At 41.5% G+C, this 14314-nt stretch overlaps 1 protein-coding gene across 11 annotated transcripts in view; it reads left to right on the forward strand.

Annotated features, from left to right (window-relative positions):
• The window catches only part of COL19A1 (collagen type XIX alpha 1 chain), a 372523-nt gene that overhangs the window by 98551 nt on the left and 259658 nt on the right, over positions 1-14314 (forward strand). The gene's annotated exons all lie outside the window — the stretch shown is intronic.

The raw sequence follows: 14314 nt of genomic DNA on the forward strand, positions 1-14314 counted from the left end.
CCCATTGTTGATATTTCATGGCCACATTGCTAGCACCCTGTTGACAGAGCAGAGCAATGTGGGTAAGCATCCCACAGTGCAGTGTTGTGGGAAGGCCGAGCTGATCCCTGCACTTGGGATTCCTTCGTAGTTCTGTGAGCTCGCTGTACTAAGGAATGTCAAAGTAACATAGCAGTCTTTCCAGTCCTCCCACTGCAGCAGCAGCAGCCTGCCTGCTGCTGTGTTCCTAGCGCAGGGCAGATCAGAAGCATTCCAATGATTTGTTCTTTGTTCCCCAAGTGGAGCAGCTCACTCAGCTGTCAGTTACTTCCCAGAGCTTTGAAAGGGGATGGGCGCATGCCTACAGGGCAGCAGAGATCACAACACTGAGCACAGTCTTCAGGGCAGGCATTGTGGGATACTGGCAGAAGCCAGTTCTCTCAATAAAACAAACAGCAGAGTCCACACTAGTTCTTTTTCCACAATAAAGGGAGGAGAAAAGACAAAAGTTGCTCCCAAGGTTAGAAGTTTCTGTTACCAAAACTTGGTGTTTTTCCTGAGAAAAGTTGATTCTAGTGTAAACTCTCTCACTGTTTTGTCACCAAAAGGCAGTTTTTGGTGACAAAATATGCCAGTTTAGACAAGCCCTGAGTAATTTCTCTAGAAATCTGACAATTCAATTTCAGTTGTCATCTGAGAAATTTCCCATACAGTTTATTGTAATAATATTTTTTTTAAATAAAGTAAATTGTACCTATTTCTCTGTATTCATCGGCCTGAAATTTTAAAATGAGAAGCTCTGTTCATCAGAAGTAAACCATGAAATACAATTGAAAATTAAGTTTAATTACAGTTTGAATTTTGGAACCTCCTATTGAAAGTTACATTTTAAAATAGAACAATATAATAGGGGACTGGATGACTCTGAGGTTTGTATTTAGAGTAAAGAGCTTCCTCCTTTACGTTGTCAATTTAATTCCAGCACTGTTTGGAAGTGACTGAGGCTATGTGTATGCTGGTAACTAAACGACAAAACATTTATAGTTCAGAGGTGTTAAAATGACAAAACTTCAAAAGACAAAAGCTGTGCTGACAACAAGTGTTGTCGTGAGCACCCCTTTGTCGGCATGCACACTCCCATGCTGACAAATCTAATGCCATTTGTTGGAGGTGGAAGTATTTTGTCAGCAAAAGAGTTGACAAACAGTGATTACCCTGCCTAGTTTTTAGCAGAACATCTGTAGTGATATAGCCATGTCATTAAAAGCTGTGTAATATAGACAAAGCCTGAGTGTTGCTACTGTAATAGCAATACGGTACAGTAGTGCTGCTATGGTTAAAGTTGCATTAACACCTCTGTTTAAAGGTTGATCTTTACACAAAATCTTCTAAACTCAACATGCTTAGTCAGTTTTCTCTAAAATTCGGTGTTCCTCAATCATTTGAGCAAGGTCTAGAGAGCAGGCTATTTTTGTCACGTTAGTCAAAATGGTCTCAATTGTTCAATTTTTATCCAACGTAGTGCATGGCACTGATTAAATCTTTGGGGGTTCCAAAGTTTGAACAGTGTTTGAGAAGATATTTGCTGCTTTACCTGCAGAGATGTGTCGTCTCGGAGGATTTCAGTGTGCACGTACCTATAAAGAAATTAACTGTCAGAGGTTTTCTGAGCAGCCACTTGCTATATGTAAATTACTAAAAATATGTGTATTAGGAAGTCAGTAATGGCACTCTAAAATGGAAATATTGTACTTGGCTCTTTTTCTCACTTTACTTTTGTCTTTAGAAGTGCAGGTTTCCCCAAAATGATATGACTATGTAAATTTATGCAATTTAGTTTCTTTTGGGATGGGGGTTGGAATTATAAAAAACATCTTGCATTAGAATAAGCTCTGTTTAAGTCCCATAATAAAACACCTCCTGTTGTTTCCATAGTAATAACAAAGGTGAAAACTCCAAGAAATTTGCCTAAATTATCAGAAGTTGTTCCTTCCCTAACATGCATTCTGTGAGGGTATGTCTGTACTACATGGAAGATCAACACTGACACAGTCGAATTTTGGGATTTGGTTTAGCGGTTGTAGTATAGATCCACTAGATCAAACTCAAAGGGCACTCCCATCAGTGCTGATACACCGGCTCCTCACAAGGAGTAAGGGAAGCCCATAGGAGCATTTGCTCCCATCAGGCTCCCATTGTGTGGATGGCACAGAAATGTGATGTAAGGTATGTCGACTCCAGCTAGAGTTGGAGCTTTACGTAGCTGGAATTGCATATCTTACTTCGACCTTCCCATATCATACAGACTAGGCCTAATTGCAGTTACTATTCTATCTTTGGTATCCGAGGTTAATGCTGATCGTTTGTTTAGTCTTCTCTCTGTTTATTGTAGCTTTACTGTCTCCCCAAATCCCAAAGCTGCTGTCTGTTTATACTTACTTATCTAACATCGGTAATATCAGAATTTCCAGCTTTCCTAAGCATTGTATTTCTTTTTCATTTTAGAAAAATAAGAGCTGAATTCTCAGAATATCGGTACATCTACACTAGCCCCCTAGATCGATCTAGGGAGGCTAATGAGGGCGACCAGAATTGCAAATCAAGCCCGGGATTTAAATATCCCGCACTTGATTTGCATGTTCTTTGCCGGTCGCCATTGACTAGTCCAAAGTAACTGCCTGCATCTATATGCGGCAGTGAAACGGGATTCCAGAATAAAGCCCCTACATCGAATTAGGTGGTAAACCTCATTCCCCAAGGAATACCACAGTTACTTCGGGCTAGTCAATTTCTAAAACGGCAACTGGCCGGGAACATGCAAATCAAAAGCAGGATATTAAAATCCCGGGCTTGATTTGCAATTCCGGTCGCCCTCCTTAGCCTCCCTAGATCGATCTAGGGGGCTAGTGTAGACATACCCTATGAAATTAAAAGTAAACTAATATTAAATTAGAAACTGCTAGAATAAACTTGTCAATAACTGCTTTTTAAAAATTAACAACACACCTTTACAGGGCATAAATTATCTGAATAATGAGTCACTGTGATGCTTTGGGGGGATTTATCCAGGCAAGTAAAGTGTTGTGTCATCTCCTGCTCTGTATCAGAGGGGTAGCCGTGTTTGTCTGAATCTGCAAGAACAATGAGAAGTCCTGTGGCACCTTATAGACTAATAAATCTGTTAGTCTATAAGGTGCCACAAGACTTCTCTTTGTTCTTACCTCCTGCCCTGTAACCTTGAGTAGTTCTGTGCTGGGCATCTTAGAACCCTGACACCAGAAGCTTACTTACAGCACAGTGATTTCACCCTGGTTTCCATCAGCCCGACTGCTCCTCCTGCAGTGACACCAAAAGCTTTCCAATCTCCCCAAAACCATCTTTTCTGCAGTGCTTAGCCCCTCACAAAGCCTTATCAAAGATATTGCTTCTTTAAAGAGACAGTACCTTTTAGTTTGGATGAGGAGTTTACTATTCACTGTAATATACTGCATAGGGATAGTTGTGTGATAAAACAAGATTAAGTTAATTAACAAAGAACTTCTACTTAACTGGTACAAAGTAAAAAGAATTGGGATAGAAATGTTTACTAAGAAACAAAATATGTTTCTAAGAGTAAACCTTAACATAATAAACTTTTGCTCACAGTAGTGCCATGGGACTATTCGTTGTTTTAAAGTTACAGACTAACATGACTACTGCTCTGAGACTTTTTTCTCATCAGTTTTTCTTCTAGTATGGCTGCCTGACCCTTAGTCAGGATACAACACAGAGCCTATAGCCTGTGGCTTTGTAGGGATCCTTCAGCTAAGGAGACAAAATGGATTTTTCTCTCTGCTTTATATCTGTAAAGTTTCTTTTCCTCCCACCATTGTGATAGTTAATTGATCATGTCCCCCGCAAGTTAGTCTCATGTCAATCTTTACCATTTATGTAAATGTGCTTCTGTTGTTTTTTCTCTTTTTGCTCAATGTGCATAGGGGGCACATTCAAGCAGGCAGGACCACATTCCTTTGACTGGGGCAAGGTGTATTAAGCTCTATCTGCTAAAATCACTTTAAGAGCATATTTCCAGCACATATCTATAATTTGTCATATCTCTCCTGTACAATCACCACACAATAAGATTAATGACTAATGTGTTACCAGTTCACATGAAACCTTTCATGACATCTGTTAAATATATTTCATGACAACAGTGAGCTGGTCAGGTCAGCTGAGACTCACTACTAGATACCAGGGAGTTCCTTGCCTACTGGACAGGTATGCTCTTTGGGTCACAGATAACCTGAGTGGATTAGTAAAAGCAATTGCAGAAAATGTTTGCAAAAACTATTATTGACTATGTATTTTACATCTCACATGATGTTTGCTAATCCCTGAGGGGATGTTTACACTAGCCCCCTAGTTTGAACTAGGGAGGCTAATGTAGGCATTCGAAGTTGCAAATCAAGCCCGGGATTTAAATATCCTGTGCTTGATTTGCATCTTCCCGGCCGGTCGCCATTTTTTAAATTTACAAGTCCGGACTAACTGCCCGTGTCTACATGTGGCAGAGACCCAGTAGTTCGAAATAAAGCCCTAGTTCGAACTACCTGTTATTCCTCCTGGAATGAGGTTTAACAGGTAGTTCGATTTAGGGGCTTTAATTCGAACTACCTGGTCCCTGCCACGGGCAGTTAGTCTAGACTTGTAAATTTCAAAAATGGTGACCGGCCGGGAAGATGCAAATCAAGCGCGGGATATTTAAATCCCGTGCTTGATTACAACTTTGAATGCCTACTTTAGCCTCCCTAGTTCGAACTTGGGGGCTAGTGTAGATATACCCTTAGTTGACAGTAGCAAACCTACAGCACCCAAGAACTGCCTGACACTCCAAGTCAATGTTTGTAGTAAATTATTTCAGGCTGGTGTAACAGATACAATGACTACTACTAGACTATTTGCTTTTTTACCCCTCCTACTCTCCTTTAGTAAAAATTTGGCAATAATAGCTTCTATTTCTATGACTTTTATTTCATGATAATGTGTGCATGCTCCTTATACTACCTTTTGGAATTACTGAATTGTTGGTTGCTGTTAATTTGCAATAGCTGACTTTCAAATGGCTGCAAGGGATCAGGCTTATTTTTATGCTAATAGATTTAAGCTATGTGATGGACTGAGAGCCTAAAATATTAAATATTTCAGTGCCTTTTCAAAAAGGGGAGGTCTGAGTGATATTAGCTCTCTAAAACCAGTAAATATGCATTACTCAGCACTTTTGATTCAGCAAGATGGATTTCCTCAGGCAGTGTGTTATTGATATAAATAATTTAGCAAGCTTAAAAGAAGAACTATATGCTTCTATGAACAAAAACCATTCACCATTTTGCTACATAGACTTATATCAGAGGTCAGATAGGAAGAGAAAGGAGCAGTGCATACTTTTTATAATCTCCATTCACAGCTCAAGTATCACCGCCACCCCAACATAGGAGACACCACTGTTCTTGGGAGACTGCAGTTTTCAGTGTTAGGATTGTTCCTCTTTTATGAATTTGTGATTATGTTTACAGATCCCCACATTAAGGCTAAAGAGTACTTCTAACAGTAGTGGGCTAAGAAGACATGGCCACTCAAAAGTTGCCTGATGTGCTTGCCATCGAGAACCTATTTAAATGGGAGCTCTGGTAGTCAGTCTATGTGGGAGAATGAAGGAGAGATTTGTTGTAAGAAGATAGTCAGTCAGTGGCTGCTGAAGCAGAACTCCCTCCAGAGAGAGAACTGGGATTATGAGTAAACTTGCTTGGATACCACGGACCTGGCCCTGCCCACTTTCTCCCAACTTTCATATCCAGGGAAATACCTGGACTCAGAGAGTGAGCTGGGAAAAGGCTGGGGCCATGCTCCAAACTGAAGGGACAACAGAGAAGGCAGGAAGCAGCTGGGGGAAGACTTATCTGGAGTAGCAGCCAGAAGGACTGAGCCACTTCTTGCTTCTCTCTCCTTGTGCCTTGGGTCAGGACCCAGTGGAGAGTAATGGCCTTGGTTTCCCTACCCTTCCTTCCTCCACCCGCACTCTGATGCCTGAGGTATCCTGAAAGATGTCAAGGGAAGGAACAAAACTGTGCTGTGGCCTCTAGGCCACCTGGACTGCTCAGAAGAGCCACCCTAAGACTTGAAAAGACTGTTTGGCCCAACATGACCACTGGGCCTGCTGGCTTTTGAGTCTGTCACAGCATGCTCTTCGTGACCATTTTGAGCCATGGTAGAACATATTTTGAAACAGACTTTCTTACTGATAGCCCAACAGTGAATACAAGTAACTGTGGACAGTCTTCAGATTGAAAGGCAGTGGAACTTGGATGTATGATGTGAATTTGAAATTGGAAGGCAGTTTGTATGAAAGTGATCATAAAATGACAGAATTCATAATTCTAAGCAATGGCAGGAGGACAAATAACTGAAGTATATAGACACAAAATTATCTTACCTTAGCTAGTCATAAAGAGCAATAAGAAAACATTCTACAAATACATTAAATACAAGAGGAAGATCAGGGTTTAGATAGGCCTATTATTCGGGAAACAAACAGAAAATGTGGCAATGGCAGAAATGCTAAATGAATTCCGTTTTCCAGTTTTCAGCAAAAAAAAATTCATAGCTATTGGACATCTAATATAGTTAATGCCAATGAAAATGAGATAGGATTAGAAACTAAAATAGGAGAAGGAGAGTTAGATTTCATCAGGCCCTGGCGACTTTGACATACCTCCTAGAATACTCAAAGAACTGATGGAGGAGTTATATGAGCCATTAGCGATTATCTTCGAGAACTCATGGAGGACAGGAGAGATTCCAGAAGATTGAAAAAAGACAAATAGAGTGCCAATATATAAAAAGGGGACTGAGGAGAGTCAGGGAAATTAGACTGTCCACCTTAACTTCAGTATCTGAAAGGGTAATGGAGCATATAATTAGGGAATCAATTTGCAAACATTCAGAAGATAATAACTATAGGTGATAAGTACCAGAATGGATTTGTTAAGAACAAATTGTGTCAAACCAAGTTAATAGCTTTCTTTGACAAAGTAACAAGCCTTGTGGATGAGAGGAAGCAGTAAATATGGTATTTCTTGACTTTAGTAAGGCTTTTGATACTGTCTCACGTGACTTTCTCATAAACAAACTGGTGAAATACAACCTAGAGGCAGCTACTATAGGAAGGCCGCATAATTAGTTGGAGAACCATTCACAGAGAGTACAGATTGAACCTCTCTAGTCTGGCAATATCTGTGGTCCGGCATGATTTTAATTAGCCGGATGTCCACTTATCATGGGTGTGGCCAAGTTTTCCACAGTTTCATAAAATTTGTTTACAGCCACCAGTCCTGTCTCTCAGTGTTCTCTGCTATTATTTAGCTCTAATTTATTCCTAAATGTCTTCTAAGAGCCTAGTAAGCAGTGGAAGTGTTGATAATGCTGCCAGACAATATTGACCCTTCCGTGGTCAGCAAATTCTCTGATTTGGCACTGGTCAGGTTCTGATGGGTGAGAGTGTTTTGACCTGTAAATATCAGTGGTTCACAGTCAAGTTGGAAGGACATATCAAGTTCTCAGTCCAGTTCTCTTCAATACCTTCATCAATAATTTAGATCAAGAGTTCTCAAACTGTGGGTGAGGACCTTAAAGTGGGTTGCTACAAACCCATTTTAATGGAGTTGCCAAGGTTGGTGTTTGCTCTGAGCCCTAAGAAGTCTGAAACCAAAGACCAAGCGTTACTGCCTAGGGCTGAAGCCCAAGACCTACCACCAGGGCTAAGGTTATATGCCCCTGGCCCAGGGCAGAAACCCTTGGTCTTCAGCTTTGGTCTCCCTATCTGAGAACGCAGGGTTCTGATAGCAGGGCTCAGGCAGACACAGTTTTTGGTTCCCCTCTTGGCGCTGTGTAGTAATTATTGTCAGAAGAGGATCACAGTGCAATGAAGTTTGAGAACTATGGATTTAGATAATGGCATGGAGAGTACACTTACAGAGTTTGTGGACATTATCAGGCCGGGAAGGCTTACAGGTGCTTTAGAGGGTAGGATTAAAATTCAAAGTAATTTGGACAAATTGGAGAAATGGTCAGAAGTAACTAGTTTGTCAAACTAGTTTTTCAGACCATTTCTCCAGTTTGTCCAAATAAGGACAATTTTATTCCCCAATTTGTCAATAAGGACAGTTGCAAAGTACTCCACTTAGGAAGGCACAATCAGTTGCACAAAACAAAATGGGAAGTGACTGCCTAGAAAGACGTACTATGGAAAAGGCCTGAGCATCATAGTGGATCATAAGCTGAATGTATCGACACCAGCTGAATGTATTGTTGCACCAAAAACAAACCAACAAAAACCACATAATTTCTGGGATGTGTTAGCAGGAGTGTTGTAAGCAAGACATGAGGGCTGTGTCTACATTGGCACCCCTTTCCGGAAAAGGGATGCTAATGAGACCAGTTGGAATTGCAAATTCCATGGGGGATTTAAATATCCCCTGCGTCATTTGTATTTACATGGCTACCGCTTTTTTCCGGCTCGGGGATATGCCGGAGAAAAGTGCCAGTCTAGACGCGATTTTCCGGAAAATAAGCCCTTTCCCGGAGGATCCTTTATTCCTACTTGAACGTAGGAATAAGGGATCCTCCGGAAAAGGGCTTATTTTCCAGAAAATCGCGTCTAGACTGGCGCTTTTCTCCGGCAAAACCCCGAGCTGGAAAAAAGCGGCAGCCATGTAAATGCAAATGCCGCGGGGGATATTTAAATCCCCCGCGGATTTGCAATTCCGAAGTGTCTCATTAGCATCCCTTTTCCAGAAAGGGATGCCAATGTAGACACAGCCAAGAGGTAATTCTGCTGTATTCCATTACTGCATGCTCTTAGGCTTCAGCTATAACATTATGTCCAGTTCAGGAAAGATGTGGACAAATTGGAGAAATCCTGAGAATATCAGCAATGATTAGAATAACATGACCTGTAAGGGACAATTGGAAAAAAAATGGCCTTGTTTAGTCTGGAGAAGGGAAGACTGAGAGAAGACATAACCGTTTTCTTGTATATAAAAGGTTGTTACAGGGGCGAGGGAGAAAAATTGTTCTCTTTAACCCCTGAGATAGGACAAGAAGCAATGGTCTTAAATTGCACCATGAACAGTTTACTTTGGACATTAGGAAAGAAGTTCCTAACTGTCAGTGTGTATAAGAAATTGAATAAATTACCAAGGGAGGTTGTGGAATCTCCATCATTAGAGATTTTAGAGAACAGGTTAGACAAACATCTGCCACAGATAGTCTAGATAATACTTAATACTGCCTTGAATTCAGGGGACTAGATTAGATGACCTCTCAAGGTCTCTTCCTGTCCTACAGTTCTGGTTTTTGCTTTTTATATTGAATTCTCTCTCCTTTACAGAAATGGGAATTTTTGTCAGTGCAATCTTCAGTTCTCTCAAGTCCAAGCATACTATCATTCCTCTTCATTCTTTGTAGACTCTGAAGCATTATCCTGGTTGTTGTATCAACATTAATTTTTGTCACATTTACAGATGTGTCAAGGTTCCATTTCTATTTTACTAAAATATTTATCTGGTGTTGCTCAGGTACTTCAGGACAGGGGGCTGGATGTGAGGAGGGTGCAGGTGTTGGAGCAGAGGGCATGATGTTCAGGGCAAAGGTGGGGATGCAGGAATGAGGGCAAGGGGTATGGAGGTATGTGGGGGTTCAGAACAGGGAGTGGTAACAACCAGCAGGTGCTCCCTGGGGCTGGCCCAGGGTAGTGGGGGCTGTATCGCCTACTTGCTGGCTGCTCCCTGGGTCTGGCCTGGAGCACTGGGAGCCACACTGGCCAGCCAGCAACTGCTTCCAGGGCCAGGCCAGGGTAGCAGAGGTTGTGCTGCTCAACCAGCAGCTGCTCCACAGGTCTGGGGTTCTTGCTATCTCGCTGTGATCATCAGGAATACAACCATCCCTGCTTTCACACTCCTCCCTTTCCGTTTGATGAGAAACAGTCACATTCCACATACATCCTATTGTCCTGGCACATCCAAGTCTTGACCTTGCTTAAATTATGATAAGAGAAATCTGTATGCCAAATTTGGTGATCCTAGCTATTATTGTTTAGGAAGAGTTCATAGAATCATAAAATCATAGAGCTGGAAGAGACCTCAGAAGGTCATCAAGTCCAGCCTCCTGCCCAAGGCAGGACCAATCCCAACTAAATCAACCCAGCCAGGGCTATATCAACCCGAGACTTAAAAATCTCTAGGGATGGAAATTCCACCACCTCCCTAGGTAACCCATTCCAGTACTTCACCACCCTTCTAGTGAAATAGTTTTTCCTGATATCCAACCTACACATCCCTCTCTGTAACTTGAGACCATGGCTCCTTGTTCTGCCATCCATCACTACTGTTAATAGCATTTCTCCTCTTTAGAACCTCCCTTCAGGAAGGTGAAGGCTGCTATCAAATCCCCCCCTTACTCTTCCCTTCTGCAGACTAAACAAACCCAAATCCCTCAATCTCTCCTTATAGGTCATGCGCTCCAGTCCCCTAATCATTTTGGTTGCCTTCCGCTGGACCCTCTCCAATGCGTCCACATCCTTTCTGTAGTGGAGTTCTTGAACAAATGCACAGATGGACATACAGACAGATATACAGATGCACAAACTTTCAAATATATAGTAGATAAAGGTTAGAACATGGTTAACAGGTGGTTTAATAGTTAATCAATATTTATAGAGGCTTCAGGGGTAGCCGAGTTAGTCTGTACAGGATAAACTTAAAAAACAACAAATGATCTGGTAGCTCTTTATAGACTTACAAAACATGTAGCTGGTATCATGAGCTTTTGTGGGCACAGCCCATCTGAAGAAGTAGGCCGTGCCCACGAAAGCTCATGATACCATCTATATGTTTTGTTAATATTTATAGAGTCCAGCAGCTGAATAGGCTATTGATAACCATTTATAATGTTATAAATATCTATGAATTATTTATTAATCCTTTGAAAAAATGTGTACATGAAATCTTAATATGAAGTGTGACTGTGACAGTATCTTATAGGGCTTGTTTGTTTCCTCCTGGAAACAAGAGCGCCCTGACACTGCTGTGCTCAAGGAGAACCTTCTCAAACAGGGCTATTGATCAGACTCAGTCTTCCAGGGTAGGTCTGTACTGCAATAAAACACACAAGCTGGCTCAGTTAAATGGCTTGGGATTTGTGGCTATAAAATTACAGTATAGATCTTTGTCTTGGGCTGGAGCCCATGTGGTGATCGCAGTAGTGGGAGGTCCCCAAAGGCTGGGCTATAACCCAGGCCAAAATATCTACACTGCAATTTTAAGGACCCATAGCTCGAGCCCATCAAGCCAGTGTCAGCTGACACAGGTCAGCCAGGGGTGTTTCATTGCAGGATAAACATAGTCTCAGAGACCTAGAAGAGTGAGGAGGAGACTCTGACTAATCAGAGACTAACAACCCAGTTAAGGTGGTTTGTCTGCTTCTTCTTAAGGGTATATAAGGTAAAACTGGGACACGGGAGAAACTCTTCAGTGCTAAATTAGAACTCCAGGGCCAGGTCAAGGCCTTGCCCTCAAGCATTGAACTAAGTGGTTACCTTTGTTTAAAGATGCAGACAGCCAAATTCTGAGGGGGGGGGGGGGCGGGTTTATCCTTAGTTAACTGTTTAGAGACTGTTGCTTAGATAATGGCCTGAGCTGCTCGGTTCTGAGCAGGTGGCCATGAGTTTTGGCTTAAGGCAGGGAGTACCTGCAGCACCACCTTTAACTCCATAGGGGAGGAAGGCTATGCAGTATCTTCATCTGTGACTCTGAGTTTAAATTCATTAGGGACACTTTGTAATTTGTTCCAATGTATTATATCTTCATTACTAGGTCAGATATTTAGAGCCAATATTTAATGAACTATATCACCAGAAACTATTCAGTTAATGTGTGACAGAGTCAGCTCTTGAGGTCTTGAAGCTCTTGCAACAATCATATATGTTGTTAACTATAGTGTGGAAAACCTATCCAACATAGACCCTGTCAGGCTGTCTGAAGTAGCTCACAGCTGTGAGTGTCAATCTCAGGGCAGCCTGTTAAAAGCAGGGCCAACACCCTATGCTGGTGGAATGTTCTCTAATTAGATCTCAGTAACAAATGTGAACTTGTAGATCTCTCTGACAGTCTTACCATAGAGTCACAGACATTCCACTTGGGCTTGCCAGTCTACATTACTACTTAAGCTGGACTTAATATAATGATGCATCACTATGCCAAAAATCACAAAACACTGAGGTTGCACCAAGTCACTTACCCCAGATCATTTTGTACCTTAGATCTGACACCAAAGACAATGTCTTTAGCCAGTCTTTTAATAAACTAACTAAAAGCTTATTAACTAAGAAAAAAGAAATGAATGGTTTTAAGGATGTTAAATATTAACTAATTGACTAATTGAATAGTCAAAGCATTTCGATGCATTTCAATAGGGTAATTCTGCCTTTGAAGTGTAGCAACAGCCTAGATGAAAGCACCGCGTGGAGCACAGGATCAGTTGGGGACTCCAGCTGATCCTGAGCTCTACGCGATGCTGCCACTTTGAAACTCCGAGTGCAGCCTGATACTGGGCCCCCTGCATCATTTCAAAGCAGCAGTGCTGCATGGAGTCCTGGGTCAACATGGAAGTCCCCAGCTGATCCTGGGCTCCATGCAGTGCTGCCGCTTGGAAATGCTGTGTGCAGCTTGGGGACATACCAGCTAGGCCCGGACTGCACACAGCATTTCAAACAGCAGTACTGCATGGAGCCTGGGTTCTGGCCATAGGTTTTACATGGTGTTGCTGCTTTGAAGTACCCCTTCCTCTCCTTCTCCCCCCCCCCCCCCCCGCCTCTTTCTGATAAAGGCAGCACAGGATGGGGGAGTGACTAGTCAACTAGCATGTCGACTATCCAATAAGCATTTGCTTATCGGATAGCCGACTAGTCCTTCACATCCCTAAATTGTTTTCAGGTTAAAGCAAGAAAGCATGTATGCAGAAATTAATTTTAATTCGTGATTCAAAAGGAGACAGAGGTATAGCAATCTGTCTGTATTGAATATCTTTTTAGGGCTTAACCCACATTGTTCCTGCTTTTTTTTTCTAGTTCCAGCTTTTGTAAAAGTTCATATCACAAAGAGATGAAAAATTATTGTGTTAGCTATGTTTATTTCCCTCTTCCAGTGTTCAGACTCATGGGACAAGGCCCCCCTTTACATAGTGCTCCATGGGTGGGTTGAGTTATTAACAAAACTTTTGTGCTGTGATGGCCCACTTTATTTTGATAGGCCTCCTGGATGGAGAGGGGGTTCTACTCTTCCTGTCTGAGTTAACAAGTTCAAAATCAGACATTTTTACAATTATAAAACATTTATATTTTATCTACTATCAGGAAGTACAGACATTACAAGTTAAATCAATGCATGCAGCAATTTACAAGCATTTCATGAAGTCTAGATGCAAAATACTTTTATACAAATAATACTTTTTTTTGGAACAAAGTAACATAATGATGAACTGATTTGGTTGCCAGCTTGAATTTGTCAAACTTGTTTACTAGCGCTTACAGACCAGAGCTGGCACCCGGTTTATCTACATCACAGACTCAAACACATTTTCCATTACATAATATACTTTCAGTAGTACAAGTATTCTGGCATTATCTTGAGGTCAGCAGAGAACATGTCACTGGTGATGATGCTGTCTTGGCTTTATCCCCTGAGAATGATCTTAATACAAATGCACTTATGGGAAATTGTCAGATAAGTCACTAACATAGATGCTTAATAAATCACTATCATAGATACTTAATCCAGTTTGGATTCTTAAGGTGAAAGGTCAGTGTGAGTGTATATTTTGCTCATCTGCCCGTCAAGAAAGATTTGGTATCTTCAGTTGCTCAACATTATGGGCAGGACTCACAGAATGCTACAGTATTTGATGACCCTTCATTGCTCATGTCTCCATACTATATCATATCATAGGTGGGGATACATTTATTAATGCTATTCTAGTTTTTACATATCACTGGAAGTCAGCCTGGATGTAACTAGTAATGGTGAGTACCTGGTTTCAGCAGCTTCATCCTGATCTAAAAGCAGCCTTTTCCTTTGGCAGGATGACCTCAAAGATAGGGCAGTCAAAACCCTCTCTTGTTACCTTATAAGTTATGGAGAGGAGCAATATTGGGTGGCAACATAAGTCAGTAAACCAAGATTGAGAAGAGAAATGACTATCATCTTGTACCAGGTTTTGGGGATCTTTCCAACTGCTAACTCTG

This window comes from Pelodiscus sinensis, chromosome 3 (genome assembly GCF_049634645.1).
Source record: "Pelodiscus sinensis isolate JC-2024 chromosome 3, ASM4963464v1, whole genome shotgun sequence".
Taxonomy (NCBI): Eukaryota; Metazoa; Chordata; order Testudines; family Trionychidae; genus Pelodiscus; species Pelodiscus sinensis.